The sequence below is a fragment of the Alligator mississippiensis genome, chromosome 2, assembly GCF_030867095.1.
Source record: "Alligator mississippiensis isolate rAllMis1 chromosome 2, rAllMis1, whole genome shotgun sequence".
In the NCBI taxonomy this organism is placed as follows: Eukaryota; Metazoa; Chordata; order Crocodylia; family Alligatoridae; genus Alligator; species Alligator mississippiensis.
The window spans coordinates 183,614,381-183,637,145 of record NC_081825.1 but is presented as its reverse complement, the minus strand read 5'-3'; the positions used below and the strand labels follow the sequence as shown (position 1 = coordinate 183,637,145).

The window sequence follows — 22,765 nt, the reverse complement described above, 5'->3', positions numbered from 1 at the left end:
TCCAGTAGTTTTAGCCAAAAAGAAAAGCATTTTTAAAAAGTTGAACTGCACTATTTTGGTTTTCACTTGGAAAAAATGTGTTTTAAAAATGTGTCTAATTTAATTTTTAAAAGGGTTTAAAATAACCCCAGAAAACAAAACATCTCATTCATGCTGGAAGAAAATGTATTTCAGTTTTTCATTCTACTTAGAACACCAAACAAAAATTATTTCCAGAGCAACCCACAATGAATATATTGTGATGTTTCAGTTTAGCCAGAAAAACTGAAATAGAAAAAAAAAACAATTATTCACATGACTCTAAAACAGGGGTGGGCAAAATGCAGCCCGGGGGCCAGATGCCATTCTATCCAGCCCGCGGGGCCCCTAAAAAATTTAGAAAATTAATATTTATCTGCCCCTGGCTGCCTGTCATGTGGCCCTCAATGGCTTATCAAAACTAAGTAAGTGGCCCTCCACCCAAAATAATTGCCCACCCCTGCCCTAAAAGGACCCTGAGACTAAGGACTTAGCCAGTATCAACTGAGTCTATTAAAGCAGTTAGTTATTTCTTGGTGGGCTTTGTCTTCTTAACAAAACTGTATGTCTTAAAGAACTGCATGGGCAATAACATTTCACATTAAAATTTTGACAAATTATTAAAATATTAATAAGGATTACTGGGGAGAATGGTAATAATAACTTTGCCATTTGGTAGCACATGGGGCCCCAATGCAGCTCAGAGTGCCATTGTTATAGGTACTGTGCAAAGGGGCATGGGAAAACCTGGGTTCCAATTATGGTGAGTGCTGTACATAGGAGGATACAGTCACAATGTTTCTTTCCCACCAGGAGGGTGGTGAAGCACTGGAGCAGGTTACCTAGAAAGGTGATGAAATCTCCATCCTCGGAGGTTTTTAAGACCCGGCTCGACAAAGCCCTGGCTGGGATGACCTAGTTGGAGATGGTCCTGCTTTGAGCAAGGGTTTGGACTAGATGATCTCCTGAGGTCGCTTCCAACCCTCATTTTCTATGATTCTTGGTGTTTGCCACTAGTGATACCAAGCTTCATCAGTTTTATACTAGAACTAGTAAATTGCCCATCAAGCGTGATTTGCGGGGGGGGCGGCAGGTGGGGACAGAGGCCTGTGTCTCCCCCCCTCCTCCCTCCCACCTTGGGTCAGGGTCTGGCTTCCCTCCCTCTCCCCTCCACTGTCTCAAGTCCAGGCCTGCTCCCTCCCTTCCCCTCCTGCTGCTTCAAGCCTGGGCTCATTCCTCCCCCTCCCCCTCATCGTTTCGGGTCCATCTCCCCCCACCCCTGCTGCTTCGGGTGTGGGCCTGCGTGCCTCCCTGCCTCCTAAGACTGTGGGAAGTGGGGAAGACGGTGGTGGCGGTGGCCGGGGCTGGCTGCAGTAGCAGCCAGCAGGTGGCTGTGGCATGGCAGCAGGCAGCCGTTGCTGGCCATGGCATGGCAGTGGGCAGCCATGCGCTGCCAGTGGTAAATGGTGTGGAGAGCACCCTGTCCAAGTTCGCAGATTAAACCAAGTTATGGGGCAAAGTTACACTGGAAGGCAGGGAGTGGATACAGGCCGATCTGGACAGGTTGGGTCAATGGGCAGAACAAAACAGGATGCAATTCAACAAAGACAAATGCAAGGTACTCCACCTAGGGAGGAGGAATTCCCAGCTCACCTATAGGTTGGGGGATGACCTCCTCAGCAGCTGAGCAGCTGAAAGGGATCTTGGAGTCATAGTTGACTCCAAGATGAACATGAGCAGACAGTGTAACGAAGCCATCAACAAAGCCAAGTGCACCTTGTCGTGCATTAGCAGATGCTTCACCAACAGATCAAGGGATGTGATGCTCCCCCTCTCTGCGGCATTGGTCAGGCTGCAGTTGGAGCACTGTGTCCAGTTTTGGGCACCGCACTTCAAGAGGAATGAGGAGAATCTGGAGAGGGTCCAGAGGAGGGCCATTCGCATGATTAGTGGCCTCCATACAAAACCCTACGACGGGAGGTTGAGAGATCTGAATCTCTTCAGCCTTCACAAGAGATATCTGAGGGGAGACCTTGTAGCAGCCTATAAGTTTATCAAGGGAGGACAACAGAGAGTTGGAGATATGCTATTTACAAGGGCACCTCTAGAAGTAACTAGGAATAACGGGTACAAGCTAGTGGAGAGTAGATTCAGGTTAGACATTAGGAAGAAATTTGTCACAGTAAGGGTGGCCAGAATTGGGAACGGGCTGCCAAGAGAGGTGGTGCTATCACCTAACTTGGAGGTCTTCAAGAGGAGGCTAGATAGGCACCTGGCTGGGGTCGTCTGACCTCGGTCCTTTTCCTACCTGGGGCAGGTGGTCAGACACGATAATCCTTCAGGGTCCCTTCCGGCTACTATCTATGAATCTATGAAACTCCCCTCCCTCCCTTCCTCCTCTCTTCCCTGCTGCCTCCCCCTCCCTGCTGGCTGTTGTTGTGGGGCAGGGGGCCCACTCTGGCCCCTGGCTCCAAGGAGCAGGGCCGGTGGGGGTGAGCAGTGCTGGCCTCACCCCCTGCTCCAACCCCTCAGTCCCCGCGGGCATGGTGGTGCTGCACCGTGTGGCTCTGTCTGTGCAGAGCACTCTACAGAGACAAGCAATCAGAGTGTGACTAAAGTGTTACGGACAGACAGACAGACTAAGGCTTTTATACTATTAGAATGATGTTCTACTATAAATGGCATAGAGATCTCTGGAATATTAATTTCTACTGTCCAGAGGAGGTTTCCTTGTCCTGTTCACTGAGCTACCCTTGAGAGTTTTTGCCTTTGTTCAAAATGTTCAATTATATACAGAACTGGAGAAGATGGGCAGAGATCTGTGTGTGGCAACAGGAACAATCCCAAATTAATATCAGACAGGCCCAAACTGGTTCAGATACACACTAACCTGAATTGACTCTCAAAACTGGGATTAGCAGTAGATAATTTTAGATATTACTACCTTGGGAGGAAGGATGGTCTTCTAACTATAGCAAGGTGTTGAAAGGTCCAGTTCTCAGCTCTACTGCAGGTTCCCTGGGTGATTGTTGGGCAACTCACCTTGTTTCTCTGTGCTTGTAACATAGAATAATGGTGATGATGTTTCCAGCTTCTCCCTTGACTATCTAGAAAGTAAACTGAGGCAGGATCATTTTCTACTATGTGTGTAGGCAGCAAAATGGAGCCTTGTCCTAGTTGGAGCCTTTTAATGCTACTAGGCCTAAAATAAAAATAATGCTATAGTGGAGAGCTGGCCTTTTAAGGGAGGGATTCTGGCCCTACCTGCCGCTAGTTTTCTCCTGAATCACAGGATTTGGGATTCCCCAGGTGGAGGCTGTTCTCAAAGGGTGCATGTTGATTGGGTAGTAAGGTCATGTGACTGCAGGCTGGGGATGGTGTCTAGTATAAATAGGGGCAGTACATGTGAAGGGTGGGACTAGGGTTAGTGGGTGTTGTAAGTACTTGGGTAGAGTTGCTGATGTTAAACAAACAAACAAACAAACAAACAAACAAACAAACAAACAAACAAACAAACAAACAAACAAACAAACAAACAAACAAACAAACAAACAAACAAACAAACAAACAAACAAACAAACAAACAAACAAACAAACAAACAAACAAACAAACAAACAAACAAACAAACACCATGATACTGAATTTAAATCATTTAAAATGTTTTTTCTTTTACTTTTTTTTAGTTGTGTTCTCCTTGCTGGGCCTTTAAGGTTTATTTCCTTCACATTTTCAGGCAGGCCAGAGACTTTTTCCTTAGTGGAAGCTGAGATTCTCACAATTGCGTGATACCAAAAGGGTGGGATTTTCAGGAGAAAATGCCAGAATTGATGAGTGTTGGCAGAGCTGTGGGAAACCTCTAGCAAGGCTTTATAAACTTAGCCCAGAGGGAACTTGAGGAAGGGGTGGCTGAAGTGGAAGAAGAGGCAAAGGACTGTGCAGTGTGTAAATGCAATGTTGAGCTGAGGCCTGAGCAGGTACCCGTGTCTGGTGACACTTTAGATTCCCACTTGAAAAGGAAGGTCCTTTTCTCTGGCCTTGAGTCCTGAGAGCTGGCAGAACTGGGGTGCTCCAAGGAAGGGCTGAGACATGGCTAGATGCTGTGTGGAAAATGGCTTCTGTTTGAACTTCTAGCCCCACCTTGCAAGGGGAAGACTTCATGGCTTAGATGGAGGGACAAATCACCTCAGTGAGGAAGATGGCATGGAGGAAAACTGAAGCAGCAATAGAAGCAGGTAAGGGGACCTGTTACAATGGCTCTTCAGACTTTGGGTGAATCCTCCTTGCCTCACCTGTGTTGAACTGTCTCAATGGAACTGCTTGCCTATCAGTGAAAGGAGCTCTGGAGTTGATTATTTAAATTGGTTTAACATACTTCTGAATGTCTTGCTTGCCTACACCTTTGGGGTTTCCCCACATGGTTAAACAACGTTTCCTCTATGCTTGTGTCATGATATAACAATGCATTATTGCTGACCTGGGCCGTTCTGTCACAATGACCTCGGGTAACTGTCAAGGTGCCTCTGCCCACTCCCACCCGTAGTGAGAGTAGATGAGACCACTTACCTCATCCAAATGGAGGAAAGGAGACTTCTTGCAGAAAGCACAGCCAAGCTCCTCTCTGAGCCCGTAGCGGCATCTCACCACATCCCCATCTTGATCCCAGATGCTTAAATTGTACAATGTTGCACAGTTCTGGGGAACTCTATGGAAATGGACAACGTTGAGGGTTTGAAGAGCTGGTAAGGCAAATGTTCTCCTTCTTTCTAGCTGATTTAATTCTCTAGGAAGCTGTTTTTCATGTACTGATGCTTGTAAATGTTTTTACTTGTCTAATTCAAACAGAGAAAGCTGATGAGGATTTTGAAAAATTTAAGTGAAATCTTTGTGAGCTGCTTCCAAAAAAAAATTGTTTAAAAAAAAAAAAAATGCTCCCCTCTTCTGACTAGCTCGTTTCATGTGTTGAAGGAATGTATTATGATAGTGTACTGTTAAAACCTTGCTGTTCCCTCATCCCCAGCGGTAACTGAAGCTTAGTAAAGCATGAAAGGATATCTTTATGCATAGTTGATAGAAAAAGCTAATAACTCTTTGGGAGTCTTTGAGACAAAATAATGAGCTATATACATCACATGGACTGTTTGTGAATAAGCTTCTCTGCATTATAGTACATATGGACATCAGCATTCTCGGGTGGGATGGAATATCAGCTCTGCTGAGAGGTATATTCATTCCCCATTTAATAGCTAAAAGCTGCTACTTCAGTTGTAGCCAATGTATCTACAGCAGTGATTCTCAACCAGGGTACTGTGGTATGAGATACTGGCACTTTTAAGTGTGCAAACCCCTACACATGATTGACAAGATAAACTCAAAAGCTATCAAATGGGAATCTGAAGTGTCAAAAACCAATAGCTGGCATTTTTGGAGAGGTGCCTTCTGTCTACAAAGTTTGGAACCACTGACTTACAGCATATATGAGCTTTTGCTCCTTTCTGGTACCTCATTTTACAAAGGGCACAAGCCCTAGTGCTACTACAAGAATTTGAAGATGTGCTCAGTATTGTCAGGTTAAGATTAATACTGGTGGTGGTGTCCTGTACGGAGATTGAACTCGATATTCCTAATGCTGTCTAGGCTGGCCAAAGAACACAGGTGAGTTAAAGCAGTATTTGGTTGGACTCTGCCCTTTGAAGCTAATGTGCTGAGAATTACCTGAGTACAGGAAGAAGTGGAGTCTGCGGGGAGGAGTTTCCCAGTGCTGTATCTGAGCGAGTGCCCAGGGTATACACCATTGCCACTTTAAACTGGACACTGTAGTTCTTCTCCTCAGAAAGAAGCCTGGTTTGGGACCAGCAGCAGTGCGACAGCCTAGAAACACGGGGAAGCATGAGATATGACAGAGCACTGACACAACCAGCTGTAAATCAGATAACTTTAAAATTAGTTGCCCTCTTTCTGGGAAGTGACTTTTTATTACTTCTGCATTGCAATTCCTGCTCTTCTTCCCTGAACCTTGAGGGCTATGTGTGTGAAATCTATTTCTGTGGGGTTTCCCAGTTCCTACCAGGGCTAATTCCATGCAATCTCACTGATTTCAGTGGGCTTTAAACAGATTTAGCATGTCTCCCTCTTTTGAAAGGAAGATTTAATCTTCTTCCACATGGCCTTGAAATAGCTACTATTTTTCTATAAGGGTAAGTGCATTGAGGATGGAAAACAAGCTAAGCTGCACTGAGATGGTTATAAGGCTGTTTGCTTTACAGACCGGGTGGATTCAGCTTTACTTAATAGGAAGAGAAGAGACTTTAAGAATGTTTTTATAAATGGAAAGAGAGAGGATTTTTTTTTTTTTTTTTGGTTTGGTTGGTTTTTTTTGTCTTCCCCTGTTCCCCCCCTACTCCACCTTTAGAGGTCTTTATAATTAGCCATGAGCTCAATTAAATATATCCTTGAACAATATTCCATTAGGCCTATTTTTCTTCTTACTACCTTGCAGCCTGATTCTCCAAAGGCATTAAGTGCTCTCATCAGGAGTGTGTGAGAGAGCTTAGCACCCTGGACATAACACTTGGGACTTCACAGCATCCAACCTTTAGCCCATAACAGCATTCAACACGCTGATCCTCTGCACCAAATATTTCCCAGGGAATTAATATGCTATAAGATAAATGGTTTAAGTCATCTTATCCCAAGATGGTCATTAGCTTCCAGGAAGTGCTTTGGGCTCAGGGGCATTAATTGGCTATCATTGGCTTCATCCATATGAGAGGAAATGCCTACTTATAGGAGGAACAATTGTTATGATTTTAACTGCTTTTGAGGGCTAGGGTGGCACTAAGATGTTTGGTTGATAGTCCAAAAGTCACAAGCTTAAGGCCATAGCAGAAGCGCTCATGGCACAGAAATATCGGATCCCAGAGAATCTAGAAATTCTGCTAAATACCTTGTCACAAGGACATGAGAAGGAAGGAAGGAATCGCCCTTCAGCGTTCTCGCTAAACAATTATCCAGATGGTCTCTTGGCTTTTATTGCTTTTAACAGGCTCATTATTTCATGTTTTCAAATGAGTGTCCTGAATTTTGAGAGATGGCAGTTCTGAAGGCTGCAGTCATCTATTGAGGAATCACTGGTGCCCTACCGTCATGTCCCAGCCATGCCTGCCAACAGGATTACTCTGCATCAGCCAAAGAGGAGAGGGAATTATGGCAAAGCAAAGGAGTCCTCACTTCTCTTGCTTTATCCCCTACCAAGATGGGTGGCTACTCTGAGTGACTGGCTGGGTGAGGCTTCACACAGCCCTTTTGAGTCTTTGTATTCAAGCTTTGGATGATAATTATGATAGTAATAGTGGCTTTTGCCACCTCTTTGGGACAGGGACTTTTTTGGTATTTGTACAGTGCTGAGCACCAAAGGATCCTGGTCCATCCTAGGTGCCATAATACAGATAGTGTACTAATTGCCTAGGCCCTGAACTGAGATTAAAACTCATTGCATAAATCATTGAGCAGCTGTTGGCCAGAGTGACTAATTTCCTGACTAGGCCAGACTCCAGAGTACCTGTTAATCAGCCCTGGAGTCACCTAGGTCTTGGGTGCTGGTCCAGTTGTATGCATCATGGTCTCCTTTAATACTGAGGAATTTGAAGGTCTGGTCTGGAGAGTTGGAATTACCTGTTTATAGGCAGTTTAGATGTCTCTGGCTTCTTGGAGGTAGATTGGAGTATTCCAACCATTTTATTCTCTCTGAAGTATTTAGAGTATTTCAACAATGTTTCCTAGGTGAACAGGCACACAGAACCAGTAAACTGGGCTTTGAATTGGGAGGGCTTGGGTCTGGTCTTGTGTGTTTCGATAGTATCTGGGATTCTGCAGTGCGGGATTGAAATGCTTTTGTGTCACAAAGGCTTTGAGCAGTAGTCATCTCTGTTCTTCCAAGCTACAATGTATTTTGGTTTTTTTTGTTGTTGGGTCTTTTTGGTTGGCTTTTTTTGTTGTTGTTTTGGGGTTTTGTTTTTTGTTTGTTTGTTTGTTTTTGGGGGTGTTGTTTTGTTTTTTTTGTGGTTTTTTTTTTTACTGCATTGCAGGTCACTTGTAAGGCTCACATGGAGCACTGAGTCTAATCTATTCTTCTGCATAACATGGACCAGAGAAGTACACCTGGCTGCTCCTGCACTGAGCCCAAGAAGACTGCTGGCCCCAAATAGAAATCTTGTCTGAAGAAAACGCATCTTTCAGAAACACTTCTAGAATACAGCAAAAAGGACAAAAGAAGGTGGAGGAAGCAGGAAGGGAGCTCAGGATGAGTTCTTCAGTTAGTGTAGATTGGTGTAGTTTCACTGAAGTCACTGAAACAGGCTGATTTATGCCAACTGAATCAGGCCTCTTTCACAGCCTGTTTCAACAAGCCAACATGGGTTGTTCTAGCTCTCTCTAATCCTGCTTTATGGTTTCACCAAGGGGCAGCAATACATGATCATCATTAATCCCCACCTCTGTGTTCTTTGCATCTATTTCCATAAAAGCTTTCTGGCTTGGCTACTCCTGTTCTAAATGGATAGTTACTTATGGCCTTGACATGAACCTTATTTCATATCAGCATGACACTAAACATCAACAATTCAAGGAAAGAACACTCCAAAAGCAGCTAAGATATAAACAACCAGTACAAAAATTACGCAGAATCAGCTGCACCAACAGCACCCATAATGCCTTGGGACAAAATGTAAATGAAGATAGGGCCCTGTAGGGTTACAGCCAATAATTTGAATATACCTTCTGACTGTCCGCCCGCATAGGACTAGAATATGGCAGCATTTTGCATGGACTGACTTTGACTGATTGTATTATAGCGTGCCCTTTTAGGTGAGCAGTGTGATGATGATTATTTTGTGCTGCTACTTGGTATCTCAGCAATGGTAAAATATAGTGTCCTGAGACTGGTGAACAATATCATTGGGGAGTGATGGGGAGTGCCATGGGAGGAACAATACATTTCCCCTGTAGAAAGGGGTGTGTTATAAAGAGAATGCTGTTCAATAATTCTGTGCATGTCAACAGACAGGTCAAAAAGTAGTGGGCTGACATTGCAACATGGAGATTTAGGAAGAACTTTTTAACTATGGGACTTGTTCAGCACTGGAATACACAGTCTAGAGAAGTGGAAGAATCTCAGTCATTGGAAGTTTTTACAGGCAAGGCAGACAAACACTTGCCTGGGGTGGTTTCAACCAAGACGGTCCTACTTTTTTAGCAAGGCATTGGACTTAACCAGCTGAGATGCTTCCCAGCCCTGCCTTTGTGATTCTTTTTACCTGACTTCACAGGCTATACAGGTGCTGTGTGCCTTTGTTAGGCATACAGGTGGATGGGGTGGTGAGGTGGTGGCAGTGTGTTTACACCTCATTTTGGCTATCTGCTGCATACACGGTGAGCTTGGAGCTCACCAGCACGTCAGTGCATTTATTGCAGAGCTCCTGCATGTGCTGTGAGCTCTCTGAGCTCTCCAGCTGGTTGGCACAAGCTCTGTCCAGATTCTAATTTCACATAGATCTGGAGCTCAAGGGATGAGTGCTGCTGATGCTGCTCCCCTTCCTCCTCCTCCCTCCCCACCCTCTTACTGAATTCAGCAGGAGGGGGAAAGAAAAGAGGAGATGAGCAGTAGTACAGGGCTCCAAAGCTTTCTGAAAACAGGAGCTGAATGCCATTGCCAATGCTCATCACCTCTTTTCCCTTGCTAATGCATTCAGTGCTGTGGGCAAGAGGGGTAACAGCAGTGCTTACTGCCTGGGCTCTGGCGCTGTACAAAATCAGGGGGTTTGGCCAGACCCTACACTATCTGGTGAGCTCAGAGAGGTCTGAGCTCACTGGCATTTAGGGTTGTGGGGTGTGGGAACACTCCCTTTGGCTGGATGGTACATTACAGAGAGCTTGCTGCAACTACGTATGCACCACGCTCCTGAAGGGGTTGTATCTTGAGCTTCCTTGCCTCAATGCTGGATCCATGCATGGTTACATACCTGTGATTAAATGAACATGTGCAGAACCCAGCTGAGATCACAGCTCTGAGCCACTGTATATGGAAGTGAGAGGGTTATGTCTAAGTAGACAAGACAGGTGGAAGGAAATAAGGCAGTATTATCATCCCCACTCTGTATCCTTCATGGCATGGAGCCTAGAGACAACATGGTCCTTACCCCAGGATGCCCGCAGATTCATTATGGCTTTTTGGACTCAACTGTGGTCACTCTGTCCCAGAGAACCTGACTTAACATAACCTGATTAATTAATTTAGATGTTTCTGTGAGTAGCCTAGAGATTGTTTTTTGTGTCTAAAGCCTTCCAGGGGCCTCCCTCCTCCAGCTAAACTTGAGGCGTTAATTCCATACTAGGCTTAGATCTGGCAGAAGGCAAGGTAGAGGTGCACCTTGTGAACTAACTGAATCAAAGCTGCTTAAGCTTTCCATAGCTAACCACCTCTCTGTTCATGGAAGGCATCCGGCTTAGATCTGTGAGGAGCAGGGTTACTCCTCCTGTCACAGACACACTCTGCCTTGGCGAAGGCTCCACTGTTTGCTTTTTTAAATTCGGTTTTGCTTATGGCTTGGCCTCTTTTGCTTCTTGACTTTTATTATAGGATCTCTTGGGCACAGAATACATTCAGGCACCCTATAAACTATGTTGGCCTATGTTATATAAACACTGGGGAGAGAACTTTCAAGACAAGCAGTAAAACCCATTTTCCCATTTATAGTGAATGGTCAGAGCTTTGCAGAATGACGCTGTTTTGCCCAAAAGGATGCTTTTCCGTCTGTTTTACAAGCTCGCCAAGAATTCAGTCAGGATCTATAAAAGGACCTTACCCTGTGATCCACATTCTACCGAAAAATGACGAGGCAGAGGGAGGGGGAGATGCCATGCATTTGACTCTCTGGTAATAAGGTTACTGCTTTCTGTGGGTTTGATGGGAAGGTCTGGTCTGAGGAGTCAAAAGATTGTTTTCATTACCCATCTGACAGAAGGGTAAATGTTTATAATATGGTAGAAGCTGTGACCAGAATCGGGGTCCCATTGTGCTGGGGGCTATACACATTTACAGAGCCTCTGCCCAGAAGAACTTGTTATCTAAACATAAGGGCAGATAAAGGATGGGAAAGTTAGTATTATCCATATTTTACAGATGAGAAATTGAGGCCAAGAGACATTAAGGCCACCCAGAGAGTCTGTGGCAGAGCTCTGACTTGGATTCAAGTCCCCTTTGTCTGGAACCACAGCCCCAGCCTTCCTTTCATAGGAAGCACAGGGAGACTGGGTGACTTGCCCCAGGATCCAGAGGAAGTTGGTGTCAGAGTCAGGGCTACATTGTGGCTTGCTCCTGAATGGGATGCTCACTTAGGCAGGGTAGGGTGGCATCTTGGAGACCTAATTTGTTCAGAGGCATACACTTTCACAGGCAACAGCCAACTTCCATCAGAAGCAGAAGCAGCCCCTTCTTCCCTTGTCCTTTCCGTGCTGGAGCTGACCAGCTTTGTCATCCACTCGACACAGAGGCAGGAGGCTACCACTGCTATTCCCATTGTTACTCTTATTCTCAGTCTGAGTAAAGTAGCCCAGGGTTGAATCTGGCCTCTCTAGCCTTCATGGGGTTTCCTGCCTGTGTGGCTGGGAATATACTGGTGGGTTAGTGTGAGGAAGCTGGAACTGCCTCCAACTGCACCTGTCAATCTAGTGCCTTTCACTAGCATGTAGCTTGCTGAAGAAGTTAGTAGCCTAATGGCATCTTACCTCAGGGAAAAGGATACAGGGGAAGCAGGAAAGAGAGCAGCTTCTCCTTCCAGCTGGCATGGGGCTGTGGAGTTGTTCTCCAGACCTGCTGCTGGGACCCTGGATGTACAGTTGATAGCCTTGCAAATCACATCTTCAGTACTGGAACAAGGAGAAGCAATCCCTCGGTAATATAAAAGCACCTGACAATGGCACGTGAATAATTAATATCACATCCCCTGGGTTGTACAAGAGAATCTAGCAGCATTTTATTGCTTCACTTCAGGTCTCAGAGACACATTTGCGGCTTGGGAACAATGGGATCTCCCCCTCTCCCCTCCCACTCCATACAATTAAACAGATGGGGCTTAGGAGACATCCTGCTATAGCTGTGATGACGCTACGCATGAGCTGTCACCAGGACTGTAGATCCAGGGTTTATTTTTTTCAAACCCAAGAGCAGCAGCAGACTGGACCAAATATCACAGCTATGCAAACTGGGTCCCTATATAGGCATAGGGCCTATAAGATGCCTGCCTGGCTGTTCACACACATGCTGCATGCCCTTGGGTTACTTGAGCAAGCAAATTGAGTAGCACATGTGAGGGGACTTCCGTCCTCTAGAGACCAGTCCTGTCTTGCTCAGTCAAATGTTTGCTGGGACCTTTTGAAGCGATGTCATGTCACTGGCAAGGTTTGAATATCATCCCTAAATGATCACACTTATTTCCATCACACATTGGAGCCCATTCATGGGCATGTTATGTTGGGACCCAACTCTTGTGAAATGCATCCATATTCTATCACAATCCAGGCTGTTCTGTACTAGGGCTGTGTGAGGCTTCAGACGCTTCAGGGTCCGAAGCAGCACATCCAGGTTGAAGTGCTGGCCTTGTTCAGCTTCCCAAAGTGGTTCGGTGCTTCCGAAGAGCTTTGGAGCTGCCTTGGAGATCCAACCATGGGGTATAATGGGGAAACAATAACATATCTACAACTTTATTGTTTTTTGTCCGCTTTGGATGAGATTTCAGGTGTGGTAGACTCTGCAGAGAGGACGAAGCCTGCCAAGGTTCAAGAAGATTGATGCAGGGGTTTGGGGGGAACTGCCCCTCAAGCTGTGGACAAGCAAAACTCATGCCATGGGTGCTGTGGGACTGACTCCGTCTGTCTTGGGGCGGGGAGGGGAGACACTGCTGCAGGCCTGGCTGCTAAGCTGCTGTGTTCCCAGTTACCAGTCAATCATGATTCACTCAGAAACCAGGGACTTGGGGACCAGCTCAATACACAGGACCTAGCTACTACATAATGACTTAACAAGCATCAATTAGCACCTACAAAACCAGGCTAAGGAGAGGAAAGACTCGATACAGACAATCCAACTGCCCCAAGACGGACACAGTCTTGGCATGAGTTTTGTCCATCAGCAGCTAGGGGTGCAGGGCCCTAGACTCCCCCTGCACCGATCTCCTCGACAGCTGGCAGGCATCACAGCAGGGGTCACCATCGCTGCAGCTGTCACCCTGCTGCGCCTTAACACATGCAGTGTCACCCATGGCACGAGTTTTGCTTGTCTGCAGCTTGAGGTGCAGTTCCCCACAAGCCCCTGCACCGATCTTCTTCAAACTTGGCAGGCTTTGTGGCCTCAGTAAGAGCTACCACTCCTGCAGTTTTGACCCCCCTGTGTTGTAACACACAGCAGACATGAGTTTGACTTTCAAGAATTTGGGGTATAGTTCCCCCCAAATCCCTGCACTGATCTTGAAACTTGGCAGGTTTCATGCTCTCAGCAGAGGCTACCATCCCTGCAAGTTTAATCCAAATTGAACAAAAAAACAACAAAGTTATAGATATTTCATTGATTTCCCCATTATACCCTATGGCCGGATCTCAAAGAGGTGGCTCCGAAGCTTCGGAGCTGCTTTGGCCGGATCGAGGTGGAAACCCAGTGTGGAGCTCCAGATTGGATCGCAGCCATCCGAAGCGTCTGGATCTGAAGCCAGATCGGATCGCTGCCAACTCACTCGGGCCTATTCTGTACCTACTGAGTATCAAGTCTATGCTTCCCAGTTTGAGATAGATGGCTCCTTGTAAAGCCTCACATAGCATGAAGTGGTATGGCTTTAACACAATCCTGTAGAGCTATTCTAGCCTGTGCTATCTGAGGGTTCAGGCTTGGGGTACTGAACTGCAACTCTGCCCCTAATGATGCTTCCTTGGGCTTGTCTTTCACATAAGCAGTGTCCTCCTTTGATACATGCACTGCTGCAGGGAAAACGTCAGTCCTGCACATGCTGTTCAACAAAAAGTCAAATCTCCAGCTGGTGTAAACTGACATGGCTCCTCTGAAGCCTGTTGACACCAGCTATGGATCTGGCCTGTGGTGTGTAGCTCACAGTTCAACTGTTCAGTTGTTCGTGCCCTGTTTTCATGCTCTCAGGGGAGGCAGCTTTGTGTCTCCTTTGGAACGGAAGGAGGATAAACCAGCACCCCAGGAACTGTAAATCAGTTGGGAATACTTTGATACTGTTTAATGTACCTCAGTCAGATCAGGCATCCAGTCATCTTCTGGGGATTGGGGTCAGGTTGCACACACCACTCAAGTTGGAGAGGCTGATTAGGGGGAGTTGTGGCTGTTTAGCACAGGGGTGTAAGACAGCGTAGAAGCACAGAGGGACTCCCTGGAGATCAGCAACTAGACTTAGGGGTAGATTAGGGTTCCCAACTCTGACTGAAGCTATTCTAGGAGATTTTTTTTCCCCCAGCACGATGTAACGTCATTAATAGGGGTGCACCAATAGAGATTTTTTAGGCTGATACTGATGGCCAATTTTTAACGAACCATATCAGCTTATACCTATCTGACTGCTAATATGCAGCTGGTGAGCTTGGAGAGCAATGTCCAGCTGGTAAGTCTGTGGGGGGAAAGGGCAAGGGGGAAGGAAAGGGCATGGGGTCGGGGGGGAGATTGGGGCCCCATGGTGATGGAGGGAGTGGGGCAGGGGCAGGCACTGCACAGCTGGGGTGGGGTGCAGGACGGAGCTGCGAGCGGCTCATGCAGGGAGGTTGTGGTCCAATCCCTCCCTCTCCTTCCCCACCACTGGGAAGAGCCTAGTCCCATCCCTGCAGCAGCAACCTGTCCTCACCTCACATGTAGATCCAGGGGCACGTGCCTCCTCCTTGCCCTCCCAGGGTGCATGCAGTGGAGGGAACCGCCATCCCCTCTCTGTGCACACCCCCCCCCCCCCCCCAGATGAGCTGCTCGTGGCTCTGTCCCGCGCAGCGCCAGTGCTTGCGCTTGCCCTTGCCCCATTCCCTCCCTTACCTAAACCTGCCCTCCCTGCCCCCTATCCCTCACACTCCTTCTCTCACAACAGATTTACCAGCCAGACCCATCTGTGCTCTGGGTCACCTGCATGTTGTGCTGTGGCTGCATGCATGCACGGGACATTTATCAGCGACGTTATTGGCCACATCAGCCAAAAAAAGCCAGTTGCCAATACTGTCAATTGTCCTTATATTGGTGCCGATCCAATATGGGACCAATGTATGGTACCTCTAATCATTAATTGTACTTTTTCAATCCGTTCATAATATCAATCTCCCGGATTGCTTTCAGTAGTCACCGGGAGATCGATGCCGATTCTGCTAGACTCCTGGCCAATCCAGAAGGGTTGGCAACCCTAGGGTAGATAAAGAAAATGTCCTTTCCTGGTAAATAGAAGCAGCCTGTAGTAACAAGATGTGGTTACGGACAGACTGAGGAAGGCTACAACTATGTGAGATACCAATGGCAAGGCTAACCCTGACCCACAGGTTCCCTTTTAGGGCTGCGGGATCAAAAAGTTCTGGCTCTTGCTGCAAAATTTCAGCAAAGTCTAGCCTCACCGTGACACAGCTAGTTGTGTCACAGCACAACATAGTGATGTCACCACAGCTTCCTAACAATCTGTGTGCTGGATGTATGCTTCAAGTTGCAGAAGTGAAGCCTTACCAGACCTGATAGCTTTCCCAGATTGGCTGGGAGACTCTTGAGCCTAAAGAAGGCTAATCATAATGTACCATATCCGTTACCTAGAATCTGCGATCTTGATGTGATACTCAGTTCTCTCCTGCACCTGTTCTCTAGGAGTCTACATCAACTCAGTTGTCTATGACCTATAGAGCTGTTTCCTTGCAATTTGACCTCATTATTCAAGTTTCAGCCCCATTGCTGATAGATTTAAGAATTCTGAATCCAGACCCTGGCAGTTTGTAACAAATAGGATGAAATATCAGCATCGCTTAGGACTATCACTTTGGACTGTCTTTTAAAATTCTACCCTAAAGGTTTTGGTACTAACAACTTGCAGGGGGACTCTACTTAGGCAACAGGTCAAATCACATGATAGTGGCTATAAAGTCTGGAGAGCCCCTGCAGAGTTTCTGCTTAGCAACAAGAAAAGATCAAATGAGGAGGAACCCACCTGGGTGTAGTTCTCCTGGAAGGAGGACTCCAGGCTGAAAGAGGATCCCAGGTAAGGGAAATCCACAGAGAATGTTCTTCCCAAGGACAGCACAATTATCCAGAAGGAAAGGAGCTCAGCCTCGCACCTTCCAGGCACAGCCATGTTCCAAGTATGTGTGCTCAGTAGTCAGAGATCAAGCATACAGCTTCCAGATGAAAGCTCTGTGGGGACCAAGTGATGAGGTGGGGAAAAGACACCCCTGTTGTAAAAGCAGGACAAAAGAGAGAGTCTAGCAGGTGAGCGTATGTCAGCAGCTCTGATTTGTGGACCTTAACAGCCTTCCTTGGTGCTATTTAAGGGCTCGAACTCATGGAGGTTTTAGAGCTCTGATTGGACTGAGGGCAGCACGCACAGAATAGGAAGTGGGGAAAGGAGTCTGGAGGCTGGCCAGGCTGAACTTAGGGATGACGCTTAATTGTAAATGAGAGATGATCCAGGCAACCACACTGTGCATCTCTTTTCCATAGAAAAGTCCTAGTGCTGCCTCTAGTCTTTATCAGAAGGTGTGTGCTTGCACATGCACACACACCTTCACATGCATGTGGGCTGTATGACTGCACACAGCTGATGCAGTGGTTGCCTTTGTGCACCCTGATATTGCAAGGGAATCCAGGAGACCAAGGGCAGGCTGCCTTATTTCCCAGTGTTAAAAATCTCCACAATGCACATTGGAGGGTAACTTTCAGCAATTCTGCTAGTGGAGGGAGCTTGGAATGTTCTTGTAGAAGAAAGGAAATGAATTCAATAGAGGAGCCCAACTCAGAAGCTGGAATTGTGGCTTGGGGTCCAGGCCTCACTGCTGGCATTTTAGCTGTTTAAAGGCATGCAAGGGAGTGGCATCTGCAGGGTTAAACATCAGTCACTTCTTTGCCTGCCATAAGCTATCATGGCTTTGCAAATATCAAAACTATTTGTAATGGAAAAAGAGCCATTCTTCACACGGTTTGAAGATGGCAGCAATCCATTTGCAGGCTGCAGGACAAATCTGCAACCTGAGGTTTTCTGTTCAATGTCTTATTTCTTAATTCTGTTTGAAAGAACAGCTTGTTCACATCCATCTCAATTCTCTCCCTCCTCTGCCCCCACAACTTTTCCATGACACGAATGCTTCTCTTTCCAAAGAGTTGCGTGCAGTGCAGCAAATAATGGGCCAGACATTCATTTAGTCAGTAAAGTTACAGCAGTTTAAACTTTGATGGAGTTCTGCCAGGTTTCCTCAGGTGAGGCTCTAGCCCAGGGAACATTACCCAGACCACTCGCTGCTCTTTTTTTTATCCTGTGTGGCAACTTTCAGACCTTCAGTAAAACAGAAAGGTAATATTTTATGATTTGGGGGGGAAGGGGACTGGATTTCTAAGGTTCACTTGTAATGGGGATCATTGCTAAATCATCAAGTTTAAATCTTCCCATTTTGATCATGATCAGATGTAAATCTACATCACTAGAGGCCAACCTTTTTGGCAGATGTGCCACAAATTAAGCCTCATACCATCCCTGAGTGCCACTTTGATCCCCTTGCCTGATCTGCTACTCTTCTTTCTGCTCCCTGCCCTGTGCATGCTACCCAATCTGTCGGTCTGCTTTCTGCTCCCTGCCTTATCTACTGCTGTGCTCTCTGCTCCTTCCCCAGTCTACCATATGCCACACACAGATGCTTTTCATGCCACTTGTGGCATGCATATCACAAATTGGCAATTCATGGTCTATATGAAAGCTCTGGTCTATATGAAACAAGTTTGTGGTTTTGGTTCTCTTGTCAGTGAAGAGATTGCCATGTGCAGTGAACTCAGCTTGCATTTTCTAGTTGATATTGTCAGCAGAACAGCAACCATACAGTGAATACGAAGAAATCTTTCCTTTTGGCCCTCGAGGTCACCAAGAGTAAAGTGCATTGTTGGCCAGTTTCCTTGCATTTTTCCCCATGCATCTGGTCCTGTTTTGCTTCTTCTGCAAGATGGTAGGTCAGTTCTGTAAGGCAATCTCTTGCGTGCTACTTGAAAACCACATAAGGAATCTGAACTTTGCTGGCATGGGAAAACCATTGAGGTAAAAATTGCTTGGTCCCCAATCCAGTGAAGGCAATAGAAAGATTTTTGTTGGCATCTCGTGCACTTTTTTGATTCTGGCCTGTAATGAACAAAGCTCAAAGAGATTACTTTTAGGAGCAGAAGTAGCCCTTTAAATGTTAGCTAGATTAAAAATGTGCAAAGCACGTGGAATACTTTAGATAGCCCACTATATCAACCAATCAAAAGGGAGCACCTGGAGTACCAAGCTTTCTAAGTATGCTTAGATCCATTCTTCAGCTTTTTTGCTTTGTAACATGTAGGATTGCATAGGTCAAGGTGGTAGAGTAAGTTTCTCTCTTGAGAAGGAAGATTTGGGTCTGGATACAATAGAAAATGGGGTTGTCTGTTTTTGGATGGGTTTTTTTTTCTTTTCTTCTTTTCTTTTCCTCTTTTTAATAATGACTCATGCCAGGAAAGACTGAAGTGGGGGGTGGGGGACAGGGTTGGTAAATGTAATGGCCTGGGGGCACACAGGAGGTACCGTGGAGGTTTGGGGTATATGGATTTCCTTGTGAATGTCAGCCATCTCTTTCCTAGATGGAAGAGTCTCTAGTCTCTGGATTCACATCAGGGCATCCACAATGAGGTGTGAAAGTGAGCTTATAAGAACTTTTGGTTCACTTGTGAAGTGGACGATACAGTCCTTCACAGAAGGACTGGTCCTATCCCACATAGCCATTCTATAAGAAGGATTTGGCTCTGTCTTAGGTGATTGCTGGGGGACTGAGAATTTATAGATTCCCTCCCTTAGGTGCTCTAGCAAAGGGGCATTGGACCACAGATAAAATGGCAGGAGCCGTGAGAGATTTAAGTGCAGGGATTTTTGGTACCAATGTAAGTGGTGCTACAGTGTCTACGGGTACCCTGAACTTTGCAGTCAGTACTTAAGGTGAGATAATCAGCGCTGGAGATCAGTGGCTCATGCTGATAGGTGGTGATTGAGTTTCTGGAGCTGGACCTCTGGCTCTTGGAGGACAATGGTTTTATTTATTTATTTTTGAGACTTGTTACTCACAGTTGAAGAAGGTGAACTATGCCTAGATTCCCCGCTGCAGTTGTTTCCTCCTTCTGTTCTCTGATGCTACCCAGGCAATATAAGAACAGATTCTGGGAGGAAAGCTGGCTCAAAAGCTGTCTATTAAGCTGGTTCGGAAACAGGGTTTTCTTTGTCTTGTCTAAGAGCAGTGAGGAGAATACGTAGGCTTCTCCAGAAAGTCTAGTTTAAATCTTACCTGTTTCTTATAGGCTCTTTGTGGGGGAACAAGTAACATGTGGAACAATCAGTCCTCCACTGTGTGGCCCTTTCCTGAGCAAATAGCAATGGGCAATCTTGTCGCCTCAAGATGGTGGAGTCACAAAATAGGGAGTATTTCCAGGCTGGGAACTTGATTCTGTCTTTAAAGGAAGGCAGCCCTGTTCCTTAAGCCCTTGGCTATAGACTGTTCACAAAGTTGCACAGACTTGTCCCAAGGTACCACTGGGTTCTTCTTTAACAATAAATGCAAGGGCACTGTAGGGTACAAATACACAACCATTTGAAGAGCTACTCTTCCCTCCCTGATACTGCTGCAAAAATACCCATGGCCTTTCTCTGAAGACAAGATATTAGACCACTTGGACTTCTCCTTGAGTAGTAGTCTTCTTCAGTGTGGCAATACCTATATCCTTGCTGGCATCAATAATGCAAATTCTCTGATCAAAACCCCCAAATCTGTGATAAAAATTAAAGGTCCCCCATAGGCCCCCCATTTTAGCAAACTACAGTGCTTTAAATTACTTCTGTACACTGGTCAAATTTCTAGCCAGTGGAGAAGCCCTAGGAGGCTACGGAGTTTCCTCTGTCTCCTAGCCTGGAAAGTGCAGGGTGGCTCAGAGGTTCCTCCCTCCCAACACAGCACTTCTGTCTTGTTTAAGAGAGCTGCAACTTTATAGTGCTATAAAAAATGCTCTAAATTACAGCACTGTAAAATGTGCACAGAGCACTTGTGTACACACCATTGTACTCTGAATAGTCAGTGCAGTGAACCCTTAACAGAGCCCCATTGATTTCTACACCAAATGACTTTGACTACTGTAATTTGTCATCTGTTCAAGTGTAACTAGCAATTTTGAAATGTGAATGCCAACTAAATTGCAATTAAATTTGTTCCTGATTAGTTGTCTTAAAAAAATGCCCTGTATAATATCTCTCAAGCCACTTGATGCTGGTAAAGTATTTGTTACTCTTCAGCCTTTCTCAGTTTAACCAGGCATAATTAATAACCATCCCCTCCATTTTGCAGAACTGTCCTGTTTTGGTGATGATGAATGCATGTAAGAGTGCATGGCAAAAATCTGAGAATATTTTACTCTACCACAATCATGCAATTCTTATATAATAAGCACTCTGAAATTTCGCAGTAAGAAATGTTAAGTGTTCAGCTGTATAATCTTACAATCCTTGTATAGCAAACCAAAGTGCATATGATTTTGTAATTTATTTTTGTAATCGGTCTTTTCTTTGCAGCATCTTGACGTAGCATACAAAATGCATCTCTCAAAAAAAACTTGAAATTGGGTAATTACTAGGGATCCAGGTTTTCCATTTTCCACAGAAAAACAGAGAAAACCACGGATTCCCTGTTTTTATTGGAGAAAACGCAGATTTCCCTTTTTAGCAGAGAAATCTGTGGATTCTCCACTTTTGCAAAGAGCTGTTGCAGGCTGGCACAGCTCCAGCCTGCAAGAGCAAATTGCAGAAAGGGCGGGAAACCCCCAGCCCTGGCCAGAGTGGGAGAGAGAGGTGGGAGGGCAGGGCCTGAGCCTCTGAGGCATCCAAGGGGGGGGGGGCTCAGGCTCAGATTCACCCTTTGTCCCCGGAGCATAGAGGTAAGTGGGGCTTGGGTCAGGGCTGGGTAAGATGGTTGGGGCTGAGGGAGTGAAGGTGCTGCCGGCCCCAGGCGGTGCATCCCAGCTAGGAGCAGGGCCAGGGGGTGAGGGCAGGGGTGCCCCTCTGCAGGGGACTTTGCGGTCAAATGATGCAGGGCACAGTGTGGTGGTGCCCGCCATGTGTGGGCTGCTCAGATGCCGCCTGGGCGGCTGCCCAGGGGAGGGAGAGAGGGAAGCTGGCATGCAGCCGGAGCAGAGGCTCCATGGCTGGCTCTGCAGCGAGGGATGGTGGGGGGGAATGGGGCTTGCATGTGGCTGCCGCTGTCACTTACCTGGAGGGCTGTGCCAGTGGTGACGGCCACTGCCTACAAAACCTCCTGCTGCCATGGTGGAGTTGTGCCCGGAGCTGTGCGGCCAGCTGCCGGGCAGCAGCGGCAGTGTGGTGGTGGCCGGCATGCAGCCACCACCACCCCGTGCCGCGCTGCTGCTGCCAGCCACACAGCTCCAAGCATGGCCATCTTCCCCCAACCATCTTCCCCAGCCCTGCTCCACAGCCCCCAAGCCTTGCTTACCTCTAGGATCCAGGGGCGAAGGTCATGGCTCCGTGGTAGCAGCACTTGCCCGCAAGACCCCCCAGCCTGCATGCAGCTGCCACCACCCTGCATCGCCATGGATCCGTGCAGCCAGTTGTAGGGCATGCCGCTGCATGCAAGCCCCCCGTTCCACCCCCCGGCCAGGCAGCACATATGTGACCCGCACACGGTGGTTGCCACCACACTGCCGCTGCCACGTCCTGCACCACTTGCCCACAAAGCTGTTCAGGTGGCCATGGGATGGTAGCACAGGGTGCAGTGGCAGAGTTGTGGTGGTGGCCTCCATGTGTGAACCCCGTCAGGCCGGCCAGCACATGTGGCCCACAGAGTGGCACCCCTGCCCTCACCCCCTGGCCCTGCTCCTGGGAGTGGGCACAGGGGCACACTCCCCCCTGCCCCCACCCCTTCTTGATCTACCCCCCAGCACCTTCCCTTTCCCCCGCACTGTCTCGCCCCTTCCCCCCACACACATTTACCTGCTGGGATGGGTGTCAGTGCCTGTGTGTCTGTAGATCTGGGGGGCTGTTGCGAGGGGCATCAGGAGGGCTGTTGAGACTGGGGGGGGAAAGTGCGGGGCACCAGCAGCACGGGGAGGGGGGAGCTATGGGGGGGCCTTTAATTTTTATCACGGATTTTGGGTTTTGATCAGAGAATTTGCGATTTTAAATTGGAGAACACCAGGATCCCTGGTAATTACTGAGAGTTACTCATTCCTAGGATTGTTATTAGCTATCCCTACTGAGTGATGAATTAACCAACTCCATTGCACATGTGTAGATAGTTAATTGAGTGCCATCTGCTGGCACACAAGGATATGCACAAATAAGTGCATTGGGAGCACTGTATTTATGGACTGGAAATGGTTTTCCAAATCCAGCTCTCACTGGGATACAGACACCCAAAGTAGTCATATGACAGGCCAGTGATCCTGATTGTGGCCAGGAAACTCTT

At 46.8% G+C, this 22,765-nt stretch overlaps 1 long non-coding RNA gene across 1 annotated transcript; it reads right to left on the bottom strand.

Annotated features, from left to right (window-relative positions):
* Positions 1-4,411: 4,411 nt before the first annotated feature.
* LOC132248394 (uncharacterized) lies at positions 4,412-11,974 on the bottom strand. Its single transcript, XR_009459575.1, has 3 exons — positions 11,801-11,974; positions 5,732-5,887; positions 4,412-4,721 (listed from the first exon to the last, which is right to left on the bottom strand). It is a non-coding gene; the product is annotated as an uncharacterized LOC132248394 (long non-coding RNA).
* Positions 11,975-22,765: the final 10,791 nt, after the last annotated feature.